Source organism: Loxodonta africana, chromosome 27 (genome assembly GCF_030014295.1).
Source record: "Loxodonta africana isolate mLoxAfr1 chromosome 27, mLoxAfr1.hap2, whole genome shotgun sequence".
Classification (NCBI taxonomy): domain Eukaryota; kingdom Metazoa; phylum Chordata; class Mammalia; order Proboscidea; family Elephantidae; genus Loxodonta; species Loxodonta africana.
Window position 1 is genome coordinate 11100124 of NC_087368.1, and position 22611 is coordinate 11122734.

The window sequence follows — 22611 nt, forward strand, 5'->3', positions numbered from 1 at the left end:
TAGAACGCAATAGAAAGTGACATTAACGGAGTTATCAGCCTAGATCTCAAAGTGCCTTACGGCTTCTACTCTTTCATTTTTGGAACCTTGCAACTACCATGTAAAGATGCCTGGGTTAACTTCCTTGACAATAAGAGACCATGTAGAGAGAGATGCCCAGTTGACAACCAGCAGGTGAGTAGGCCATCTAAGACCACGTAGCCCCAGTCAAGCCATCGGATGACTCCAACTGCATGAGTAATCCCAGGTGAGACCAGTAGAAGAACCACTCTGCTGAACCCGGACCAAATTTCCAATACTCAGAATGATGGAACAGCAGCAGCAGCAGCAACAACAATTAAGCCACTAGGTGTTGGTGTACCTTGTTATGCAGCAAGAGCTAACTGATAGAAGTGGCCATACTCTAGGAAAAGGAGGAACAACCAGATGAAAACAATATGGATGCCCAGGCCACCTCATGGAGCAGAACAACCTGACTACTATACTGTTAAGTGAGAGAGAAATAAATTTCTATCTATCTTGTTTAAATCACACATACATTATTTAATTTCACTTTCATACCACCTGTCTTAGTTATGTAGTGCTGCTATAACAGAAATACCACAAGTGGATGGCTTTAACAAAGAGAATTTTATTCTCTCACAATTTAGGAGGGTAGAAGTCCAAATTTAGGGTGCCAGTTCTAGGGGAAGGCCTTCTTTCTCTGTTAGCTCTGGGGGAATTTCCTTGTCATCAATCTTCCCCTTGTCTAGGAACATCTCAGCACAGAAACCCCTGGTCCAAAGGATGCACTCTGCTCCCTGTGCTGCTTTCTTGGTGGTATGAGATCCCCCTGACTCTCTGCTCACTTCTCTCTTTTATATCTCAAAGAGATTGACTTAAGACACAACCTAATCTTGTAGATTGAATTCTGACTCATTAACATAACTGCCTTTAATCCTGCCTCATTAATATCACAGAGGCAGGATTTACAACACACGGAAAATCGCATCAGATGACAAAATGATTGTCAATCACACAATACTGGGAATCATGGCCTAGCCAAGTTGACATATATTTGGGGGACACAATTCAATTCTTGATACCACCTTATAAAGTAGATAGGGGAAGTACTATTTTCTTCACTTTACAAATAATGAAACCAGAGCTCCTAACGGTGTAAGAAAAAAACATTTGGGCAGCTCAGAAGCACATATAGCAAGGATCTATGGCTCTGACTGATAGGGTGATTTTAGTACTATGTTTTAAATTGCTTTCTCAATTCATGAAAAATAACTTATATAGCATTGCTATTTGAAAAACACTGTTCTAGGCACTTTACATTAACATAGTCATTCAACAAATACTTATTGAACACCTGCTATGTGCTAGGCGCTATTCTAGGACCTTGTGATACATCAGTGAACAAAACAGAAATAGATGCCTGACCTTGTACAGCTTATATTTTAGCAAAGGGACACAGTAAACAATAAATAAGCATGTCACATTATAGATTAGATTACAGGTACCATGAAAAAACAGCAAAGTAGAGTAAGTGAGAAATGAGGGCAGGTAGAGGCAGTTTATACCAGGGCTTCAAACCACTTCTGCCCGATTCAGTCATGGCTGATGAAACAAAAGCTAAACAGACCCAAATTTTTAAAATGTGGGTGAACTGAAACAGTAACTGGAATGGGAAATATTACAGGTTGAAGCCCTACAGAAACTTAACCTCCCTCTTAGAAAACAAGGGCAGCATGAGCGTTGCATGGCAACCAAATCTCTTGACTGGCAGAGTCAGAAACAGCGGCGCCCCACTCAAAGATGGTAGCCAATCATCCTGCTTTGAATGTAGTCACTCTCCACAGTCCTGGCAATAATCCAGTCTCTCGCATGAGGCTCCTGAAAGGGCTCACTACCCCATTACTGAGTCTTCCATTCCAGGGCTTTGACTAGTAATTTTTCCCATTTAAGTTATCATTCCACTTCACCCAAATTTTACAAAATTTGGATCTGTTCCAATTTCATTTCGTTGGCCATGACTGAACTAGTTCAAAGCCCTGGTTGATACATTAAATAGAGTGATCAAGGTGGGCCTCACTGAGAAGGTGGCATTTCAGTAAAGACAAGAAGAATTTGTGACAAAATTTGTGATAAAAACACTTGAGTGTTTGTGATAAAAACACTCAACCAACTTGGTAGAAGACAGCTTCCTCAATCTGATAAAGGACATGTACTAAAAACCAAAACTAACATCATACTTAATTATGAAAGAATAAATGTTTTACCCCAAAGATCAGGAACAGGACAAGGACATCTACTGCTATTCAATACTGTACTGGAGGTTATAGTCAGGGAAATTAGGCAAGGAAAAGAAATAAAAGGAAAGTAATATTATCTTTTCATGCAGACCGTGTGATCTTATATACAGAAAATCCTAAAGGATCTACTAAAAAACTAATAAATGAGGTCAGCAAGGTTACAGGATAGAAGATCAATGTATGAAAGTCAATTGCATTTTTATATACTAGCAATGAACAATCCAAAACTGAAATTTAGGAAACAATCCCTTTGACAATAGCATCAAAAAGAACACAAAATTCAGGAATAAATTTAACAAAAGAAGTACGAGACTTGCATACTAAAAACTGCAAAAACATTGTTGTAAGAAATTAAACGAGACCTAATTAAATGGAAAGACCTCCCATGTTGATGGCTTGGAAGACTTATTATTGTTAAAGTGGCAATATTCCCAAAGCCATCTATAGATTCAGGTAATGTCTATCAAAATCCCAGCTGACTTTCTGGCATAAATTGACAAGCTGATCCTAAAGTTTACAGGGAAATGCAGAGCACCAGAATAGCTAAAACCATCTTGGAAAAGAAGGACAAAGTTGGAAGACTCACACTTCCCAATTTCAAAACTTACCACAAAGTTACATCAATCAAGACAATGTGGCATAAAGATAGGTATATTGACCGATGGAATAGAATTGAGAGTCCAAAAATAAACTCTTACATTTATGGTTAATTGATTTTTGACAAAGGTACCAAGGCAATTCAATGGGAGGAAAATGGTCTTTTCAATAAATGGTGCTGGGACTCTTGGATATTCATATGCAAAAGGAAGAATTTGGACCCCTATCCTATCGCACATCATAAACAAACATTAACTCAAAATGGATCATAGACCAAAATGTAAGAACGAAAACTATAAAACTCTTAGAAGAAAACATAGGTATAAATCTTCATTACCTTGGTTTGGGTAACGAGTTCTTAGTTATGACCCCAAGCAATAAAATAAAACAAGTAAACTGGACTTCATGAAAATTCAAAAATTCTGCACTTTTCTCCTGGACATCCTGCTAACTCAGAACTGAAGCTACTCCTGCAGTCCATCTTTCACCCAAAGATTAGACAGGCCTATAAAACAGCACACGTGAGCAAGGTGCTTCTTAGTTCAATTAAGTATAGCGGACCTAATGGGCAACACCAGTCCAAAAGCAAAGACAAGAAGGCAGGAAGGGACAGGAAACCTGGACAAATGGGCACGAGGAACCCAAGGTGTGAAGGAAAAGGGGCAGAGTGCTGACATATTGTGGGGATTGCAACCAATGTCACAAAACAATTTTTGTAAAAATTTTTAAATGAGAAACTAATTTGTCCTATAAACTTTCACCTAAAATGCAAAAAAAAAAACTTGCACTTAAAAAAAATTCTTTTGTTGTTGTTGTTGCTGAGAATATACACAGCAAAACATACATCAATTCAACAGTTTCTACATGTAATACAATTCTGTGACATTGATTACATTCTTCGAGTTGTACAACCATTCTCACCCTCCTTTTACTGAGTTGTTCCTCCCCCATTAACATAAACACACTGTCCCCTAAGGCTCCTATCTAATCTTTCGAGTTGCTGTTGTTAATTTGATCCCATATAGATAGATCTTAAAAGAGCATAATGCTCAAGGCAGACATTTTCTATTAGTTAATCTAAACTATTGTTTTAGTTTTAAGAAGGTTTTAGGGGGATATTTTTGGTTTAAGGTTTAAAGATTATCTCAAAGCAATGGTTTCAGGGGTTAATTTTTGCACTTTAAAGGACAACATCAAGACAGTGAAAAGATAACCTATAGACTGGAAGAAAATGCATGTAAGTCATATATCTGACAAGGGATTTGTATCCAGGATATATAAAGAACTCTTACAATTTAATAGCAAGGAGACAAATAACCCAAATAAAGATGAGCAAAGGATTTGAACTGACGTTTTCCCCCAAAGATATACAAATGGCCGACAAACCCGTGAAAAGATGTTCAGCATCATTAGTCATTAAACCCATTGCCATCGAGTCAATCCTCACTATAGCAACCCTATAGGACAGAATAGAACTCCCCAATAGGGTTTCCAAGGAGTGGCTGGTGGATTCGAACTGCTGACCCTTTGGTTAGCAGCCAAGCTCTTAACCACGGCGCCACCAAGGCTCAATTAGTTTTGTTTTTTTTTTTTTTTTTTTTTTTAGTTATTAGGGAAATGCAAATCAAACCCTCAACGAGGCATTACTTCACACTCACTCCAAAACCAAACCAAACCAGTTGCTATCAAGTCGATTCCAAATGGTCATCATCAAAAAGATAGTCAATAACATGTGCTGGAGAGGATGTGAAGAAATTGGAACCCTTCTGCATTGCTGGTAGGAATATAAAATTGTGCAGCCACAATTTAGCTGGAAAACAATTTAGCAGTTTCTCAAAAGGTTAAACATAAAGTTACCATAAAAAAAAACAAAAACCCAGTGCCTTTGGGTCGATTCCAGCTCATAGTGAACCCATAAGATTTCCAAGGCTATAAATCTTTACAGAAGCAGACTGCCCCATCTTTCTCCCACAGAGCCACTGGTGGTTTCAAACTGCCAACCTCTTGGTTAGCAGTCAAGCACTTTAACCACTGCACTGCCATATGACCCCGTAATTCCACTCCTAAGTATATTCAAGAAAATTCAAAACGTATGTTCACACAAAAACCTATACACAAAGTTCATAACAGCATTATTCATAACAGCCAAAATGTCTATTAACTGATTAATGAATAAATGAATTGTGGTATACCCATGCAATGGAATATTATTCAGCCATAAAAAGGAATGAAGTACTCATACATGCTACAACATGGATGAACCTTGAAAGCATGCTGAGTGGAAGAAGCCAAACACAAAAGGTCACATATCGTATGACTGCATTTACACGGTGTGTATAGACGCAGAAAGTAGAGTAGTGGTTGCCTAGGGCTGAGAGAGCTAGGGGGAATGGAAGGTAATAGCTAAAGTATAAGGATTTATTTCTGAGGTAATAAAAATGTTCTAAAATTGTTTGTAGTGGTGGTTGCACAACTCTGTAAGTATAGTAAAAACCACTGAAGTGTGTACTTAAAACAAGTGATTTTTCGGCGGGGGGAGGGGGTGCAGTATGTAAGTTATATCTCAATAAAGCTGCTAGGGACAAGTCCCTGGAGAAGGACGTCATACTTGGTAAGGTAGAAGATCAGTGAAAAAGAGGAAGACCCTCAACGAGATGGATTGACACAGTGGCTGCAACAATGGGCTCAGACATGGCAACGACTGTGAGGATGGTGCAGGACTGGGCACGATTTCGTTTTATTGTACATAGGGGTTGCTATGAGTCAGAACTGACTCAACAGCATCTAACAACAACAAGAAGGGAGTGAGCCATGTAGACATCTGAAGGAAAAACATCTAGAGCAGAAAGCCTAAGGCAGGAGAGCACTTGCTGTGTTCAAGGAACAGCCAGGAGACCAGTGTGACTGTGTCAAAGTGAGGGAGGAGAAGACTCAGAGGAGATGTAGGGTGTTGTAGGCCACTTTGTGGTGAGTGAGATGGGAAAACTTCTCAAGGTGGTGAGCAGAGGAGTGGCATTATATTTGACTTACATTGTAAAAGGATGAGTCTGGGCACCGTGTTGAGAAATAGACCAAGGCAGAGCAAAGAAACTGTGGCAGGACAAAAGTTGGCGAAGGACCGGGCAACATTTCATCTGTTACACATAAGTTTGCCATGAGTCAGAGCCAACTCAATGGCAACTAACGATATCAAGGACAAAAGAGCAAAGGTAGAGACAGACTAGTTAGGAGGCAGTAAGCCATAAACATGATGGTGGCTGAGACACAATTGATAGACATCAACAAAGATGGTAAGTAGTTGGATTCTGGAGATATTAACTCATTTAGTCCTCACAAAAGCCCTATGAGGTAGGTAATAACATCATTCCCATTACATAAATGTGGAAACAGAGGCATATATAACTAATTGGCTTCCAAAGTCCCATAGGGAGTAGGTGGCAAAGATGGGCATTAAACCCAGTGGTCTGGTCCCGAGTGTGCTCTTATCATGCTCTCCTGACCCTCTAAATGTGCACCTACTGTCAGATCTTTCACCTATGCCTGTCAGTTCTGGTATGTGAACATGTGGGGGTTTAAGTCTGCAGACCAAAGCTGCATGCTGCAATTCTCTTCTTGATCACACCCAAAAAAACGTACCTGGGGCTTCGCCTAACACTGCACAGTAATACTAAAACAATTTGTTTCCCGGAGCCAGTATCAACCCTGAGCTGGACAGGAAAAAAAGCTAAGGCCTAAAATGAGAATGAAAAAAAAAAAGAAAGAAACAAGGTTGAGAAGTATGGCATTGTTCAAACAAGGAAGAAGAAAATCCACATCCTGGAAAGGAAGACTGGCAGGTATCGTGGAGTGGAATTATCCCGTGAGCCTCTGCGAATCCTAATTCTGGTTTCTACTAAAAAGCCTATGTAACAGGAGTAAAATCCTTTTTCCTTTTTAAAGTGTTTGAATTGAGCCATTGCGTAGCTTGTATCATTGCTCTGATGACAAGCTTTAACTGAAATTAAGTCAGCTTATTCTGGCCCCAGGCTGGCCCCATCCACGTTTCCTTTAATCCAAATGTTTGAATTGGAAGAAAATTGCATGTGGTTATTTTTTCTTTTGCTTCCTCCAATCAATGGTCTGTCAAGGCTAGATCAAAGTATTGCACTGGAATTCATATATCGTTCTTCCTCCCTCCCTCCTCTCCTTTCGTCCTCTTTAAGTCCCACCCATACTCCCCCCTTCTGAAATAGGATATTCCGTCTCCAGTCCTGCTCTGTGTGATCACAGCAGACTCACCTCCTCACAAAAAACCAACCAGTTGCCATGAAGTTGATTCCAACTCATGATGACCTCATGTATTTCAGAGTAGAACTGCAGTCCATTGGGTTTTCAATAGCTGTGACCTTCTGGAAATAGGCATTTCTTTTGAGGTGCCTCTGGGTGAATCCCAACTGGCAGCCTTTTGGCTAGTAGCTGAGTGCTTAGGTCTGTGAGGAGAGTTAACACAGCTCTGTAGGTACAGTTATATCGCCATCCAGGGACTCACCACTCTCTCAAAAAAAAAACATCAAGTCTACTCCAATTCATGGTGAACCCATGTGTGTCAGAGTAAATTGCTCCATTTAGGGTTTTCAATGGCTGGTTTTTTGGAAGTAGGTCACCGGGCCTTTCTCCCAAGGCACCTCTGGGTAGACTGGAACTTCCAAACTTTCAGTTAGCAGCTGAGCACTTAACCATTTGCACCACTCGGAGATCCAGAATTACCCAGAAGAAGCTAATCACTGTCCCAGGGCTGCTATCATGTGAATGATACCCCTGGGAGTTGTAGAATGTGATGACCTTGCCTGGATTAAAGGAAGCCTTAAAAAAAAAATAATAATAATAATTTTTTTTTTTTTTTAAGAGAAGATATAATGTGGCAGATAGAGTGCGTTACCTACCCAGTACCAGTTCCCCACTTCTAACTTGCTCACTGAACCTTAATTTCATTCAGGCACTGAGAGTGTGCCAATGTGTTCAAGGAAGGTAGGCCTCTCCTTCAACCATGGGAGATCAGTTATAATCGGCCTAAGGCAGTCATGGTAATACTGTGCCTTTTAGCCACTGATTGGTCTAAGGCTAAGCATGTGTAGTAGGTATTGTTGCTGCTCTGTCCAGATCCCTTTAGATTTCCTTCAGGTTTCTGTGTGGCCCTTTCTTCACCTCCACCACTCACCCCAGGTCAGTGGCCTCCGATAGCCAGCACTTTGACTCTTCTTCAGAGAATGGCTTTCCATCTACTACAGCCACTTTGCCCAGTGCTTGCAGAGAGTGGACACGCCTGAGTCTATATCACCCTGGGGGACCCTTACCTATGATTGATGGGTGGAGGAGAGACACAGAAGTCCAGCTCTCTTGTCTCAGATAGGGGCTACTCCATCTTGAAATTATGTGTCAGAGTTCCCCTGTGAGATCAGGCTGAAGCCACCCTTCCCAGGACTTTGCCTGAAATTTCACCTTCGTGATGCTTGGCTCACTCCCCTTCCCACAACCCCCACTTGGCTGCCCCAAGAGTACTTCCTCATAAATTACTTACATATGGGTCCTCATTTCAAGGTCTGCTTCAGGGGCAGCTGGCCCACTTCCGGCCAATGAGGTATGTGGCTACTTGAGGAAAGATTTTTCTCTACTACAAAAAGATGAGGTAACTAGGATTCCTCAACCTCAGGCATTATTGACATTTTGGCCCAAATACTTCTTCATTGTGTGTGTGTGTGTGTGTGTGTAGGGGAGCTCTCCTGCACACTGCAAGATGTTTAGCAGCATCCCTGGATGTCAGTGGCACCACCCCGTCTAATTGTGACAACCAAAAACATCTCCAGGCATTGTCAAACATTCCCTGAGTTTCAAAATCATTCCCCCTCGAGAACCATTGAAAAAGAGGAAGAAAAGTCCAGCCCTAGATCCTGTCTTAAATACACTTTGATAAGGATATGATGCTTAGAGCGGCAGCTGCAATCTTGCAATTGGAGGGGAATGAAGAGATCCCAGGAGGCCAACTCTTGTTCAGATGCTGAACAAACTCTGAAAACTTTTAGACTTTTTGTTATATGAGATAATTAAATGTTCTTATTGCTCAATTTAATTTTCTACTGTATCAGAAAAAATCTAAGGGCTCAAATAATTACCAACTTCATCCTCTTTTCTTCTTTCTTCTATGCTTCTCCCGAGTATTGAATATTCTGGGAGGTGGATTGTTTGGTTTATCTTCACCTGTCCTTCACTTTAGTACCTAGCCTTACAGGGTTTAAAAAAAAAAGTTATCATTGAGTTGATTTCAAGTCATAGCAACCTCATGTGTATCAGAGTAGAATTGAGCTCCACGGGGTTTTTGTGGCTGTAATCTTTGCAGAAGCAGATTGCCAGGTCTTCTGTAGTGCCGCTGGGTGGGTTCGAACTACCAACCTTTAGATTAGTAGCTGAGTGCAAACCATTTGGACTACCCGGGTATCTCTTGCCTTACTAGGTAGTGGGTTTAAATTTCTCCACATCTGGATCTCTCCTGCCTCAATCTCTTTCTTTTTCTCAGGCAAAGCAACCAAACCCTGTCCTGACTCCAATGAGCTCAGAAAACAAATGACCCTCTAGGAATCAGGAACCACACCAGCTTCCCAAATGACGATTGGTTTTCCCTCTGCGGGCCTGTGCCTTAAAGGATGGCAAGAGGTCAGTGTAACAGCAATCCCCAGCTCTCCCCCTTCTTTGATAGAGTGTCAACCAAGTTTCTAGTTTTCTAAAACACTGACATTATTTTGCCTTTTATTTCCTTGATTTAACCTGCTTAAATATTTTCTCCAGTATAAAAGCAATACACTTTTGTAAATTGTATGTGTTTTGAAAAGTTTGGGTGGCAAGAAGTAATACCTCATCTTTTCTTTTATACACACAGTGTTTTACTGACGAGTTTTGAATGCAGTGCTGATATCTGCTTCTACAGCCCTTTAATAAATTCAGTTCAGCCAAATTCCTTGTTCTTCCTAAGCCCTTTCTTAGCTATGACATTATCCTGCTATGATTGATTGGAGCACTGTAGTGTGCTGGCATATTAAAAATGTATGGGTTTGGGCTACCTAACTTACCTGTGATAAAAAAACAAACAAACTCTAGTATACATACTAAAGCAATCCTGATTCTCTATCAAGACCAGCTTGGGTTGCTATTGCCTTCATGAGCTCTTTTTTATGAGTTGGAATGAACTTGGAATCTATCTCAGACTCAGGAGCAGAATACACTTTATGTTTCTGCAGAGTTGTTTTTCACCACAAACTAATAAAGAGTAGACAAAGCTCTCTGTGGAGTCGGCCCACCAAATCAGATCCCCACCATATTGCTATTTGGGAAATTAAAATAGAGAAGGGCTGAGAAGGCAGGCACATCCGAGGATATATGGCAACCTCTATGACAAGACTGTTATGTGGGACTGACAACAGGTCAGTCTCTCCAGAAATGAAGGGATGGTGTGACATTGTGAAGGAAAGGTGTCTAATGCATCAACAAGCTTTATGGAGGCTATGGCTCTCACCTGTCTCCATTGCATTTCATTAGGAAAGGAATTTAAATTCTATCTAGACATAAATTTTTCTATACTATTTAAATTGAAAAATAGCATTGTGTTTTTTTCTTCTTCTTTGTATATTTGTTAGGTCTTTGTTTGCATGTACATAGAATCTGTCCTCAGGAGAAATAACATTCAGCCCCATGTAAAATAACGTTGGGTTTATATAGTATATCTGCCCAGGTATGCTCCGAGGGCTCTGCAGGTTGTTTTACTGCCATAAGCCACCTGAAATCTTCCAACAAGGCTGAGGTCTGTGTAAATGATACTATAAAATACAAGGCAGGCCCATTTTAAATCCTCTTCAAGAGGATTTGTATTGAAAAACTACAATGACTTGATCATAAAGAACTGTGAGCATACACTTGACTAGTATCAAAGGGGTCTCCAATCCTTACAACCTGGGATTCATGAGACAGGACAATTCCATATGGCAACAGGTGTGGAGGGAGAGGAAGGAACCTGGGGCTGCAGGGAGGTAGTGTGGCATGGTTCTGACCCCTACTATGTCACTTAGCGGCTATGTGGCTACAGCGGACACACCCTAACGGGACCCCCAATGAGTCACACCTTCCCCTTGGGTATAAGCAGAACTTGCAACGTGCTTCTAACCAATAGAATACGGCAAAGATGATGGGATGTCACTCCCAAGATTATGTTACTTTGTGTAAGACTCTGTGTTAGCAGACAGGAGTGGGAGATTCTCCTGCTCACCTTCAAGAAGCACAGAGCCATGTGAACTTTCTATGCAGAGGGCTATGCAAGTAGCCTTGAGGGCCTGAGCGTGGACTCCAGCAAACAGACAGTAAGAAGCTGGGGTCCTCAGTTATACAGCCACAAAAAAATAAATAAACCTGAACAAACTTAAACACACCTCTTCCCCAGGCAAGCCTCCAGATAAGAATGCATCCTGGCCAACGCTTTGATTGCAGCCTTGTGAGACTATGGGCAGGGGAACTAGCTAAGCTCTGCCCAGACTTCTGCCCATGGAAACCGTAAGATAATAAATGTGCATTGCTTTAAGCTGCTAAGTTTGTAGTAATTTGTTACATAGCAATAGAAAGTTAATATAGTGACCTAGAAGTTTTATTTGTTTTTTACCCTCTAGTTAGCTCCAGTTTTCTCATCTGTAAAATGGGGATAAAAATACCTACTTACGGGCTGGTTTCATCATTAAATGATATAATAATTCTTGCTAAAATGGAAGTGGTTTTATTGTATTATTATTATTTTCTTGGCACACAGCCCTACTGGACAAATGATATGGCCGGACAGGTATTAAAGAAAGTGGCTCTGCTGCTGGGGCCAATCACAGAAGTGGGGCTAAGGGTAAGACATGGTGACCAACACACCCAACTGCCAATGGTCAGCACTAAAGACCTAAGAGGAAGGGTGTTATGGATTGAATTGTGTCCCCCCAAAATATGTGCTGTAAATCTTAACCCCCTAAAACATGTGCTATAAATTTTAATCCCATTTGGGAATGGATTTTCTTTGTCTTATTAATGAGGCAGTATACTAAAAAAAAAAAAAAAATAGTGTAGGGTAATATAAAAGAGCAGAATAAGCAAGAAGCAAGCACAAATAGAGGGGAAGATACACAGCACATAATCCAAGAACCTAGAAATAGAAGCTGAAAAGAGACAAGGACTTTCCCCCAGATCAGACAGAGAAACTTCCCCTAGAGCTGGAAACCTGAATTCGGATTTCTGGGCTCTTAAACTGTGAGAAAACAAATTTCTGTTCATTAAAGCCACCCAATTGTGGTATTTCTCATATAGTGGCACTAGATAACTAAGACAAAGAGATTAGGTCCTAACAGGTGGATGGTACACTAAGGCAGAATTCCACATGGACGACAATGAGAATCTTGTAGGCAGACAGAATGTTGATGGTGAGCTGTGATCAGACTAAGGCAGATTAATGAGACCCAGGGCACGAGGCTGGGTTTTAGGAGCTGAAGCCCAGTTCTAGGCCCCAGTCCACAGGTGCCTAGGGAAAGCACAGTCAATTGTCCTAATTCAGCTCCTCCTGAGCCTGGTACAGTGGTCTACTAAAATTTTTCTGCCCACCTACTCTGAGCACAGCACTGTGCTATTGTTGTTGTGGTGTGCTCTTGAGTCAATTCCAACTCATTGCGACCCTATAGTACAGAGTATAACTGTCCCACAGGGTTTCCAAGGCTGTAATCTTTATGGAAAGAGAGGGAAGAACATGCTTGGCATTTTTCAAGCTGGAAGAACTGACTCGAGTTGCAATATTAAAAGATTTTATGGATAAAATGAAGGCCTGGTGGCACAGTGACTAAGAGCTCAGCTGCTAACCAAAAGGTTGGCAGTTATAATCCACCAGCCACTCCTTGGAAACATTATGGGGTAGTTTTACTCTGTCCTATAGGGTTGCTGTGAGTCAGAATCAACTCAACAGCAATGGAATGCATGTGGGCAAAATATTGAATGACACAAGAAGCATCAAAAGAAAATAAAAAGAATACACAGAGTCACTGTACCAGAAAGAATTAGTTGATGTTCAACCATTTCAGAAGGTGGCATATGAAGAATCCGGGCTGCACTAAAGGCATTGGTAAAAAAAACAAGGCTCTAGGAATTGATGGAATACCAATTGAGATGTTTCAACAAACAGATGCAACACTGGAAGCATTCACTTGTCTTATGCCAAGAAATTTGGAAGTCAGCTACCTGGACAACTGACTGAACGATAACTGTATTTGTGCCCATTCCAAAGAAAGGTGATCCAATAGAATGTGGAAATTATTGAACAATATCATCAATACCACACACAAGGAAAATTTTGCTGAAAATCATTCAAAAGCAGTTGCAGCAGTACATCAACAAGGAATTGCCAGAAATTCAAGCCAGATCCAGAAGAGGATGTGGAACAAGGGAATATCATTGCTGATGTCAGATGGATCTTGGCTGAAAGCAGAGAATACCAGGAAAGTGTTTACCTGTATTATAATTCGCTATGCAAAGGCATTCGACTGTATAAATCATAACAAATTATGGATAATGTTATGAAGAATGGGAATTCCAGAACACTTAATTATGCTCACACAGAACCTATACATAGACCAAGAGGCAGTCATTCGAACAGAACAAGGCGATGCTGTGTGGTTTAAAATCAGGAAAGGTGTGTGTCAGTGTTGTAGCCTTTTGCTAAATTTATTCAATCTGTATGCTGAGCAAATAATCTGAGAAGCTGGACTATATGAAGAAGAACAGGGACATCAGGATTGAAGGAAGACTCATTAACAAACTGTGACATGCAGATAACACAACATTGCTTGCTGAAAGTGAAGAGGACTTGAAGCACTTACTGATGACCACAGCCTTCATTATGGATTGCACCCCAACATAAAGAAAACAGAAATCCTCACAACTGGACCAACAGTCAACATCACGATAAATGGAGAAAATATTGAAATTGCCAAGGATTTCGTTTTACTTAGATCCACAATCAATATCCATGGAAGCAGCAGTTAAGACATCAAACGACGCATTGCATTGGGCAAATCTGCCGCAAAAGACCTCTTTAAAGTGTTAAAAAGTAAAGATGTCACTTTGAGGACTAAGGTGCACCTGACCCAAGCCATGGTATTTTCAATTACCACATATGCATGCCATAGCTGCTCAATAAGGAAGACCAAAGAAGAACTGATATATTTGAATTATAGTATGGCTGAAGAATATTGAGTATACCATGGACTGCCTGAAGAATGAACACATCTGTCTTGGAAGAACTGCAGCCAGAATGCCCCTTAGACGCAAGGATGGAGAGACTTCTTCTCATGTTCTTAGGACACGTTATCGGGGGGACGAGTCCCTATAAAAGGACATCATGCTTGGTAAAGTAGAGGGTCAATGAAAAAGAGGAATACCCTCAACAAGATGGACTGACACAGTGGCTGCAACAATGGGCTCAAACATAGCAATAAATGTGAGGATAGGACAGGACCAGGATCAGGCAGTGTTTCATTTTGTTGTATGTGAGGTTGCTATGAGTTAGAACCAACTCGATGGCACCTAACAACAGCAACAACAATCTTTAAGGGTGCAGATTGCCAGGTCTTTTCTCCCAAGGAGATGCTGGTGGGTTGGTTAGCAGCTGAGCGCTTAACCATTGTGCCACCATGGTTCCCAGCACTGTGCTAAGCACAGTTAATTCTAAGTGGATTAGGAGATCCTCCCTGCCCTTGAGAGTTCACAGCCCAGTGGCCACAAGTTAGACTCTAAGACTAACATTGAAGTTCTGTGTTTAGAGCTGGGATTCCAGAATCCCAGGATAGCCAGAGCCAAGCCCTATCATATTTGGAATGTACTGGAGGCTTTGAGGCTATATACAGCCTAACCTGTCTGACAGCTGGGATAAGTAAGGTTGAGCTTTCTGGTGGGGCATGAGCAACCTGTCCACATGAAGGAAAAAAAAAATCAAACTTGTTGTCATCAAGTCAATTTTGACTCATACCAACCCTATAGGACAGAGTGAAACTGCCCTATAGGATTTCTAAGAAGTGGCTGGTGGAGTCAAACTGCTGGCCTTTCACTTAGCGGTCAATCGCTTTAACCACTGTGCCACCAGGGCTCCTATAGCGAGAAAGTGAGGGCTAAAGCCAATGGAATGAGGTAGGGCCTTGGTAGGACTCACAACTCACACTCTTGCTGGGCTAGCGGGTAAGAGCAGGTATGCTCTGCCTCTTACTGTTGAAATGGTAAAGGCTTGGGAGGTAGGTCACTCAAAATACTATGGAGGTCTTAAAGCCAAATGTCAGTAGATGTGGGAGTAGAAGCTTTGGATTCCATTTCCTCTTCGTTGTTATCTTGAGTGATTTGTCAACATGTTTTATTGAGAAAATACAAAGTGACCCTGGTAATTACAAGTGGAATTGGAAGGTAGAAGTGCCCACCACAACCAAACTCCCCTGCTCTGCGTAATCTGACACCCGGTGTTACATTGGCACCAACTTCCTGAGGTAGTCCTTGATTGTCTTCCTGCATCCACAGAGCCTTAAAAAACCCATCTTCCTGGTTTTTATTCTGCATAATGGAAGTGAAAGGCAGTAAAGTGTGGTGGTGAAGAATCCAGCTACTGGAGACAGACTGGCCTAAGACAATTCCAGACTGCCCCTTACCAGCTCTCGGCTCCTACACAAGTTTAACCTCTTTGAACCTGAAATCAGGCAGTAAAACTATGTTAATAAAGCGTTCAGCACAGAGTCCAAACATAGGAAATACTATCAATAGACAGAGCTCTAATGGTGAACACACGTGGCAGAGTGGACTCAATGGCATTTGAATCTCAATTTTGTCACTCCTGACTGTAATATCTCAGAATATTACTTAACTCCTCCAGGTGTCAATTTTTTCTTCTGCAAAACCTAGACAATAGTACTCCCTATACAGGTAGTGGTAGCGCAGTGGTTTAAGTGCTACAGGAGCAAACCAAAAGGTCAGCACTTTGAATCCACCAGCTGCTCTTGGAAACATTATGGGGCAGTTCTACTCTGTCCTATAGGGTCACTATGAGTCAGCATTGACTCCACGACAATGGGTTTGATTTATTACATGGGGCATGAATGAGATAACATATGTAAACGAGACAACGTAAGTGTGTATATTTAGGTTATTTTACATGACTTTACTTCTTACCTGTCCAATTAGATTGTGAGCTTATTGAAGGTTGAACACCTTATTTCTCTTAGCCTCCTCTAGATCCTGGAAAAGTACTCTTCACAGAGCAGGCCTTTACCTGAATTCAGACTTTTGTCACTCTCTGAGGATCTTAAGTGGAAACAATAAAGAACCAACGTTGCTAACTGAAACGGGAAATGAATTTGTTGGAAGGGCATGAGGAAATGGGAACAAATCAGGGGAGCCAGGCAGGGAGGGCACTGGGACGGGGGTGGGGGATGGCCAGGTCATTCTTGCACCACAGCTGCTGGACTGCCACCTTGATGCCTGTTTCTAGACTCCAACAGCACCGTCAAGAACAATTCCCCACAGTGTCTGCATTCCTGCCTCACTCCCTCCAGGTTAGAAGTTCTAGGTAGGAGTCTCTGAATGGCTGAGGCTAGATCACTTGCCCATATCCTGCCTGCAAGGAGGCAAGGAAAAAATACGTCCAGCACTTTTGGCCTCTGAAGTGAGAGCATTTCACAAAGAATCACTTAATGGAGTAAAAAACCCCCAAATACAAAGGGTTTAGGAGGGTAGGCAGCCCAAAGAGTGGCAAATGTTCACTGCACAGGTTACTCACTAGCCTGGACCACCTGTTTGTGGAGAACTTTTGGTCCATGACATAGCCCACCGCCGCCATGGCTTTCAAATTGGTTGCTTGTCAGATAGACAATGGGATAAGCTAAGCCCTCCAAGCTCTCTCTCCTGGTTTCCTACAGCAGATACACCAGAGTCCCCTTCCTATCTCCCCACTTCTGTACATCCTGGCTTGACTTCCAGCAGCCACCACCTACAGCTTCATCAGAGGGCTGCCCTCAGGCTGCTGGAACCCACTTTGCCTACACACAAGCCTGGCACAAAGTGCCAGGGTAATTTATAGCCAACAGTAGCCTCCCTTAATGAATAATTTATGGGGTCTGAGTGTAAAAATACACTCTTGTCCCTTGACTGGAATAATGATCAAGTATGTGTTTTACAGAGACCCTGGGTGGTACAAAAGGTTAACACTTGGCTGCTAACTGAAAGAATGGAAGTTCAAAGCCATACAGAGGTGCCTCGGAAGAAAGGCCTGGCAATCTACTTCTGAAAAATCAGCCACTGAAAACCCTATGGGCAATTACAACTAAAAAATATATGTGCAAGTATATATGCATATATGTAGGCATATATGTGTATAGGTAAATATAGGTGTATGGGAAACCCTGGTGGCACAGTGGTTAAGAGCTACGGCTGCTAACCAAAAGATCAGCAGTTCGAATCCACCAGGTGCTCCTTGGAAACCCTATGGCACAGTTTTACTCTGTCCTGTAGGGTCGCTATGACGTGGAATCGACTCAACAGCAATGGTTGTTTTTTTAGTTTATAGGTGTCTGCATATGTGTGTATATATGCATGCCTGTTACCCTATGCACATATATTCATATATATAATAAAGCACATAGCAGATACTTCTTAGATATAACCAACCACCTCACAGGTTTGGCTTTCTGGGTTTGAAGGATTAGGGCCACAGTCTTGTGGGACATCTTAATTAATTGACGTTAGTTCATAAACTTATGTTCTATATCCTAGTTTAGAGAGTAGGGTCTGAGGTCTTAAAAGCTTGTGAACGGCCATCTAAGATACGACTATTGGTCTCAACTTGTTCAGAGCAAAAGAGAAAGAAGGAAACCAAAGACTCAGAGAAGAAACTAGTCTACAGGACTAATAGTCTACATGAATGGCAGCCTCATCTACCCTGAGAACAGAAGAACTAGGTAGTGCCCGGCTACTGCCACCAACCATTCTAATCAGAGCCAAATAGATAGACTCTGATAGAATGGGAGAAAAATGTGGAACAGAGCCTCAAATTCCTAAAAAGAAAAACCAGACTTACTGGACTGGTTGAGACTGAAGGGCTCCCTGACACTATTGTCTTGAGATACTCTTTAAACCTTGAACTAAAAGTAACCCATGAGGTCACCTTATAGCTAAATAACAGATTGGCTCACAAAATAATATCACTCATAAGTACTATGCTCCTTTAAAAAATCACCTCTGGAAGACCAAATGGTCAACAATTACTTTAAAACAAAGGTGAGAATGTAAGGGAGCAGGGAAACTAAAGTAACAGAAATGGAACAACTACAACAGAAGTAACGAGAATGTTCACACGTTGTGAAGACTATAACCAATGTCACTGAACAATTTGTGTAGAAATGGTTGAATGAAAACCTAAACCGCTATGTAAACCTTCACCGAAAACACAATAAAATATTATTTAAAAAAAAAAAGCCCTATGGGGCACAATTTTCTACTCTGACACACATGAGGTCGTCATGAGTTGGACTCAACTTGACGGTGGCTGGTTTATGTGTTTTATACCATTTCCCAGAACTTCTCCACAGGATTAAACTTCAGTGTTCTCTGTGATAGATTCCTTAACAGTGAATCTTCCAACCACCCTGACAGGGATAACAATAGAGGGTCGTGGATAGAGCACGAGAAAAATGTAGAACAAAATTCCAACCCACAAAAAAGACCAGGCTTACTGGTCTGACAGATAGGACAAATCCCTGGGACTGCAGCCCCTAGACACCCTTCTAACTCAGAACTGAAACCACTCCTGAAGTTCACCTTTCAGTCAAAGATTAGACAGGCCTATAAAACAAACACTAATACAAATGAGAAACGTGCTTCTTAGGTCAATTATACAAGACCCAATGGGCAACACCTGCCCAAAAGCAAATACGAGAAGGCAAGGAGGGATAGGAAAACTGGATGAATGGATGTGGGGAACCCGGGGTGGAAATGGGAGAGTGCTGACACATGGCAGGGATTGCAGCCAATGTCACAAAACAATTTGTGCATAAATTTTTGAATAAGAAACTAATTTGCTCTGTAAACTTTCACTGAAAGCACACACAAAAAAAATAGCATACCTTCTATAGGCTGCCTTTCCTCCCCTATATTACCCATCCCACCACACACGCACACATTCTTCTACCCATACCTCCCAGCATCCTAAATAAACTATGTGCACTTAATCTTGGTCCCACAGTTTGCTCCTGGGATGAGCCCTACTAACACATCTGTCTATATTTGAATGTTAGCATATTATTTCCAGACATATCAGGAACATTCAGATGACTGCCACCAAAAAGCTCTGTAATCACAAAAACAATTGCAGATGCAAACAGGAGCCCAAAAACATACTATTTCCTTTCTTTATTAAGGAATGATTCTTAAGATAGTATACTGTGTGCAATCTGCCCCTATGATGAAAACATTGATGTTAGAAAAAAAATGAAGGAAGAAAAAGAAGGAAAGAAACCAATCATTATTTAGGAGAATCAGAAGTACATAAAGGAAATGGGACTTGAACTCCTGGGGGATGATAAGGAAAATTGCTTTGAGGCCACAGGGTAAGAGAAGAGCTCCTTATACCCTGGAAATGCGAGATATGAGAAGCAGATGAGAAAGGCTGTAAATCACTGGGTAATCAAAGCGAAAGTTATTCTGCAGAGCCCTGAAGAAAGCTATCAGAAGTAGAAAAGTCAGGTCACCTGTCTGTGACTGTAAAAGCACAAAGCCGTCAAGCCTTGAAACTGAGGGGACTCATCTTGACTTTTCCGATGACATGCAGGAGCTGTAGTGGCTGCTGTCCTCGGCTGGAATTTGGGAGGAGGGGGGCCTTGTTGGATGTTTTTGTACAAGGAGGAAGATAATGTGAACGTATTTTTTCTCTCCCATTGCATCCTGAAGAATTCAATTGTGATGATAAAGATCAGGCAATTGTGCTGAAGCGCTGAACGCTTTATGAAATAACAGTCCGAGGGCTGAACTCTAATCTCGTTTCCTTCTTTGTTGGAAAAGGGAAGGATTTGCTACTAACGGCCGTTGCCTGGCTCTGCACAGGCAGGAAGATACAACATTAGTCAATATACTTGTTGTGGTCAAAGTTCTCTCCATGGAAGGAGCCAGCTAGGCAGCTGTTCTAACCTGGAAGGGCAAAGGTGTCCTTTGTATCCAGAGGGAAGAAGATGGTTGGAGTTGAAGGAGGCTTAAGTGTAGAAGTGGAAAAGAGGTAAGGAATTGGCCACAAAACAATAGATGGACTCCAGCTCACCCAAAAGGGGCTAAGGAAGGAGAAAAGGTCTAAAAACAAGGATGAGTAAGCACTGCTAAAAGCTGTTGATGTTACAACATTCTGCAGAACATAAAGTACGCGAATTTGGGCAGCAGAAACAATCTGGTTAATAGAGGAAGATCTGATTAAAACGTATTTACTTAGGGACTGAGAGCTGAAAAGTTGCCATTGTCTTCAGCTGCAAAGAAGAGGCTGGCTAGCAAGAGCTACAGGGAGTCCCCCAGTGGTTCTAATAGCCATCACAGGCTGGCTCTGGGGTGATTCCTCCCACTGACAAATCAAAGATTTCCTTCTCTGAATGTCATAGCTGAGGCCTTGTTTCCCTCTTCTTAGGGAGCAGAGAGCAGGTAGTAGTCTAGTCTGAATGTTGGGAATACCAAAAAGTTTCTGTGGTAAGGATTGTGGTCCGGGTAGCCCAAATCACATTAGCTCATCTACGGAGGCAGGTATGCGTATGTTTTTAAAGGACTGCCTATTACCATCAGAGCCCTGCTGACTCAGCTGCTAACGAAAAGTTCAGCAGTTCGAATCCACCAGCCACTTCTTGGAAACCCTATGGGGGCAGGTCTACTCTGTCTCATAGGGTTGCTGTAAGTGGAATTAACCTGATGGCAATGGCTTTGGGCTTTGGTTTGGTAACTATTACCAACAGTCTTCCAAGCATGGTTGGGTTCCTCCCTATGCTGGTCATTTTCTATCTGGAACGTTAGGAGTGGTTTCTCCCAAGGTTTAGCTGACAGTGGGTTCATGTAATGATGCTGGAAAATGCAAGCGCAAGCATGCAAATGCCATGAAACTCACACCAGGTCTTTCATAAATATAAACACTGGCAGGTGACAGACACAAAATAAACATGTCCCTGAGCATTTCTTTACTTAATCTCTTAAAATCTGAGTTTTGAACTTTTTACAAGTACTATTAAGGTTGAAGTGTATCTTCCATTACAAATTTAATAGTGTTTAATAAGGACGTTATACTAATCTGAAGGTTTAGTTGCTCAATAATTGTATGCACTCGTACAATTTTGAAGAATTATCTATTTAATCAAATGTTTAAATTTTGAGGAGATGTCAGAATGTTCAAAATGGCAAATGTCAGCGTGAAAACTCCAATAAAACCTTAGAAGAGAGATCAAATAAGGTAGAGACCATAAAAACCAGTGACAAGAAAGTCAGAGATCCTTGAAGAAAAAAAATGATTGCAAAAGAGAATAAGAGTGGACATAAATCCCTCTGAGACCACCTAAATAAAAGGAGTGAATTGGAGTAATCAACATAGGTACAATTAATGTCCGGAAATGGCACAACTGGGAAGGTTCCAATGAATACCAACTCTTTTCCTACCGCACTCCCCTTTCATTCAATGGATACAAATATTACTTTTATATTCAGCATTGGAGTTTCCATTGCTTCAGGCTTTTCAGTGACCATTAAATTACAGGGGAGAAAACCCACTTTTCATAGAATCCGCTTATACACTCCAAACTCCATGGTGTTTACTCAAAGCAGTCAATCATTGGTCTCACTTAAGTGTTGTTATCTAAGAAGAATGAGATTGCTTATTGAACTTACAATTAAGTAGATAAAATATGTGAATGTATTAATTTTGTATTGTTGTGTAACAAATTGCCACAGGCTTAGTGGCTTAAAACAGTACACATTTATTATCACACACTTTCTTTGGGTCAGGAGTCCAGGCACAGCTTAGCTAGGTCCTCTGCTTAGGGTCTCGTAAGGTTGTAATCAAGGCTGTCTTCTCATCTCGAGCCTCAAATGGGGAAGAATCCACTTCCCAGCTCACTCGGGTAGGCAAAATTAATTTCCTTTTGGTTGTAGAATTGAGGGTTCTGGTTTCTTGCTGGCTGTTGACTGGCGGGAGGCTGCCCTCAGCTCCTAGAGGCTGCCTGCAGCTCTTTGTTACGTGGGCTTTCCAGCATGGTAGTAAACACGGTGGTTTACTTTATCAAGCAGCAAGAAGAGTCTCTAGAACAAGCCTGCTAGCAAGATGGGGTTTTATATGAAGTAATGTAATTATGGGAGTGATATTCCATAACCTTTGCCATACTCTAGTGGTTAGAAGCAAGTCACAGGTCCCATTCACGTCAAGGGAGAGATTGTACAAAGGCATGAACTCCAAAAAGAAAACCAAACCCATTACTGGTGAGAGGTGGCTCCCACTCATGGCAACCGATATGTTTCAGAGTAGAACTGCTCCATAGGGATTTTTCGGTTGTAATCTTTTATTTTTAATTGTGCTTCAGGTGATATTTACACCTCAAGTTAATTTCTCATACAAAAATTTATACATACATCTTTT

General features: G+C 41.4%; 1 long non-coding RNA gene across 1 annotated transcript; it reads right to left on the bottom strand.

Moving 5' to 3' along the window:
* Positions 1–6325: 6325 nt before the first annotated feature.
* LOC111748088 (uncharacterized) lies at positions 6326–17701 on the bottom strand. Its single transcript, XR_002784053.2, has 4 exons — positions 16140–17701; positions 9051–9155; positions 7176–7366; positions 6326–6628 (listed from the first exon to the last, which is right to left on the bottom strand). It is a non-coding gene; the product is annotated as an uncharacterized LOC111748088 (long non-coding RNA).
* Between the last annotated feature and the right edge of the window lie 4910 nt (positions 17702–22611).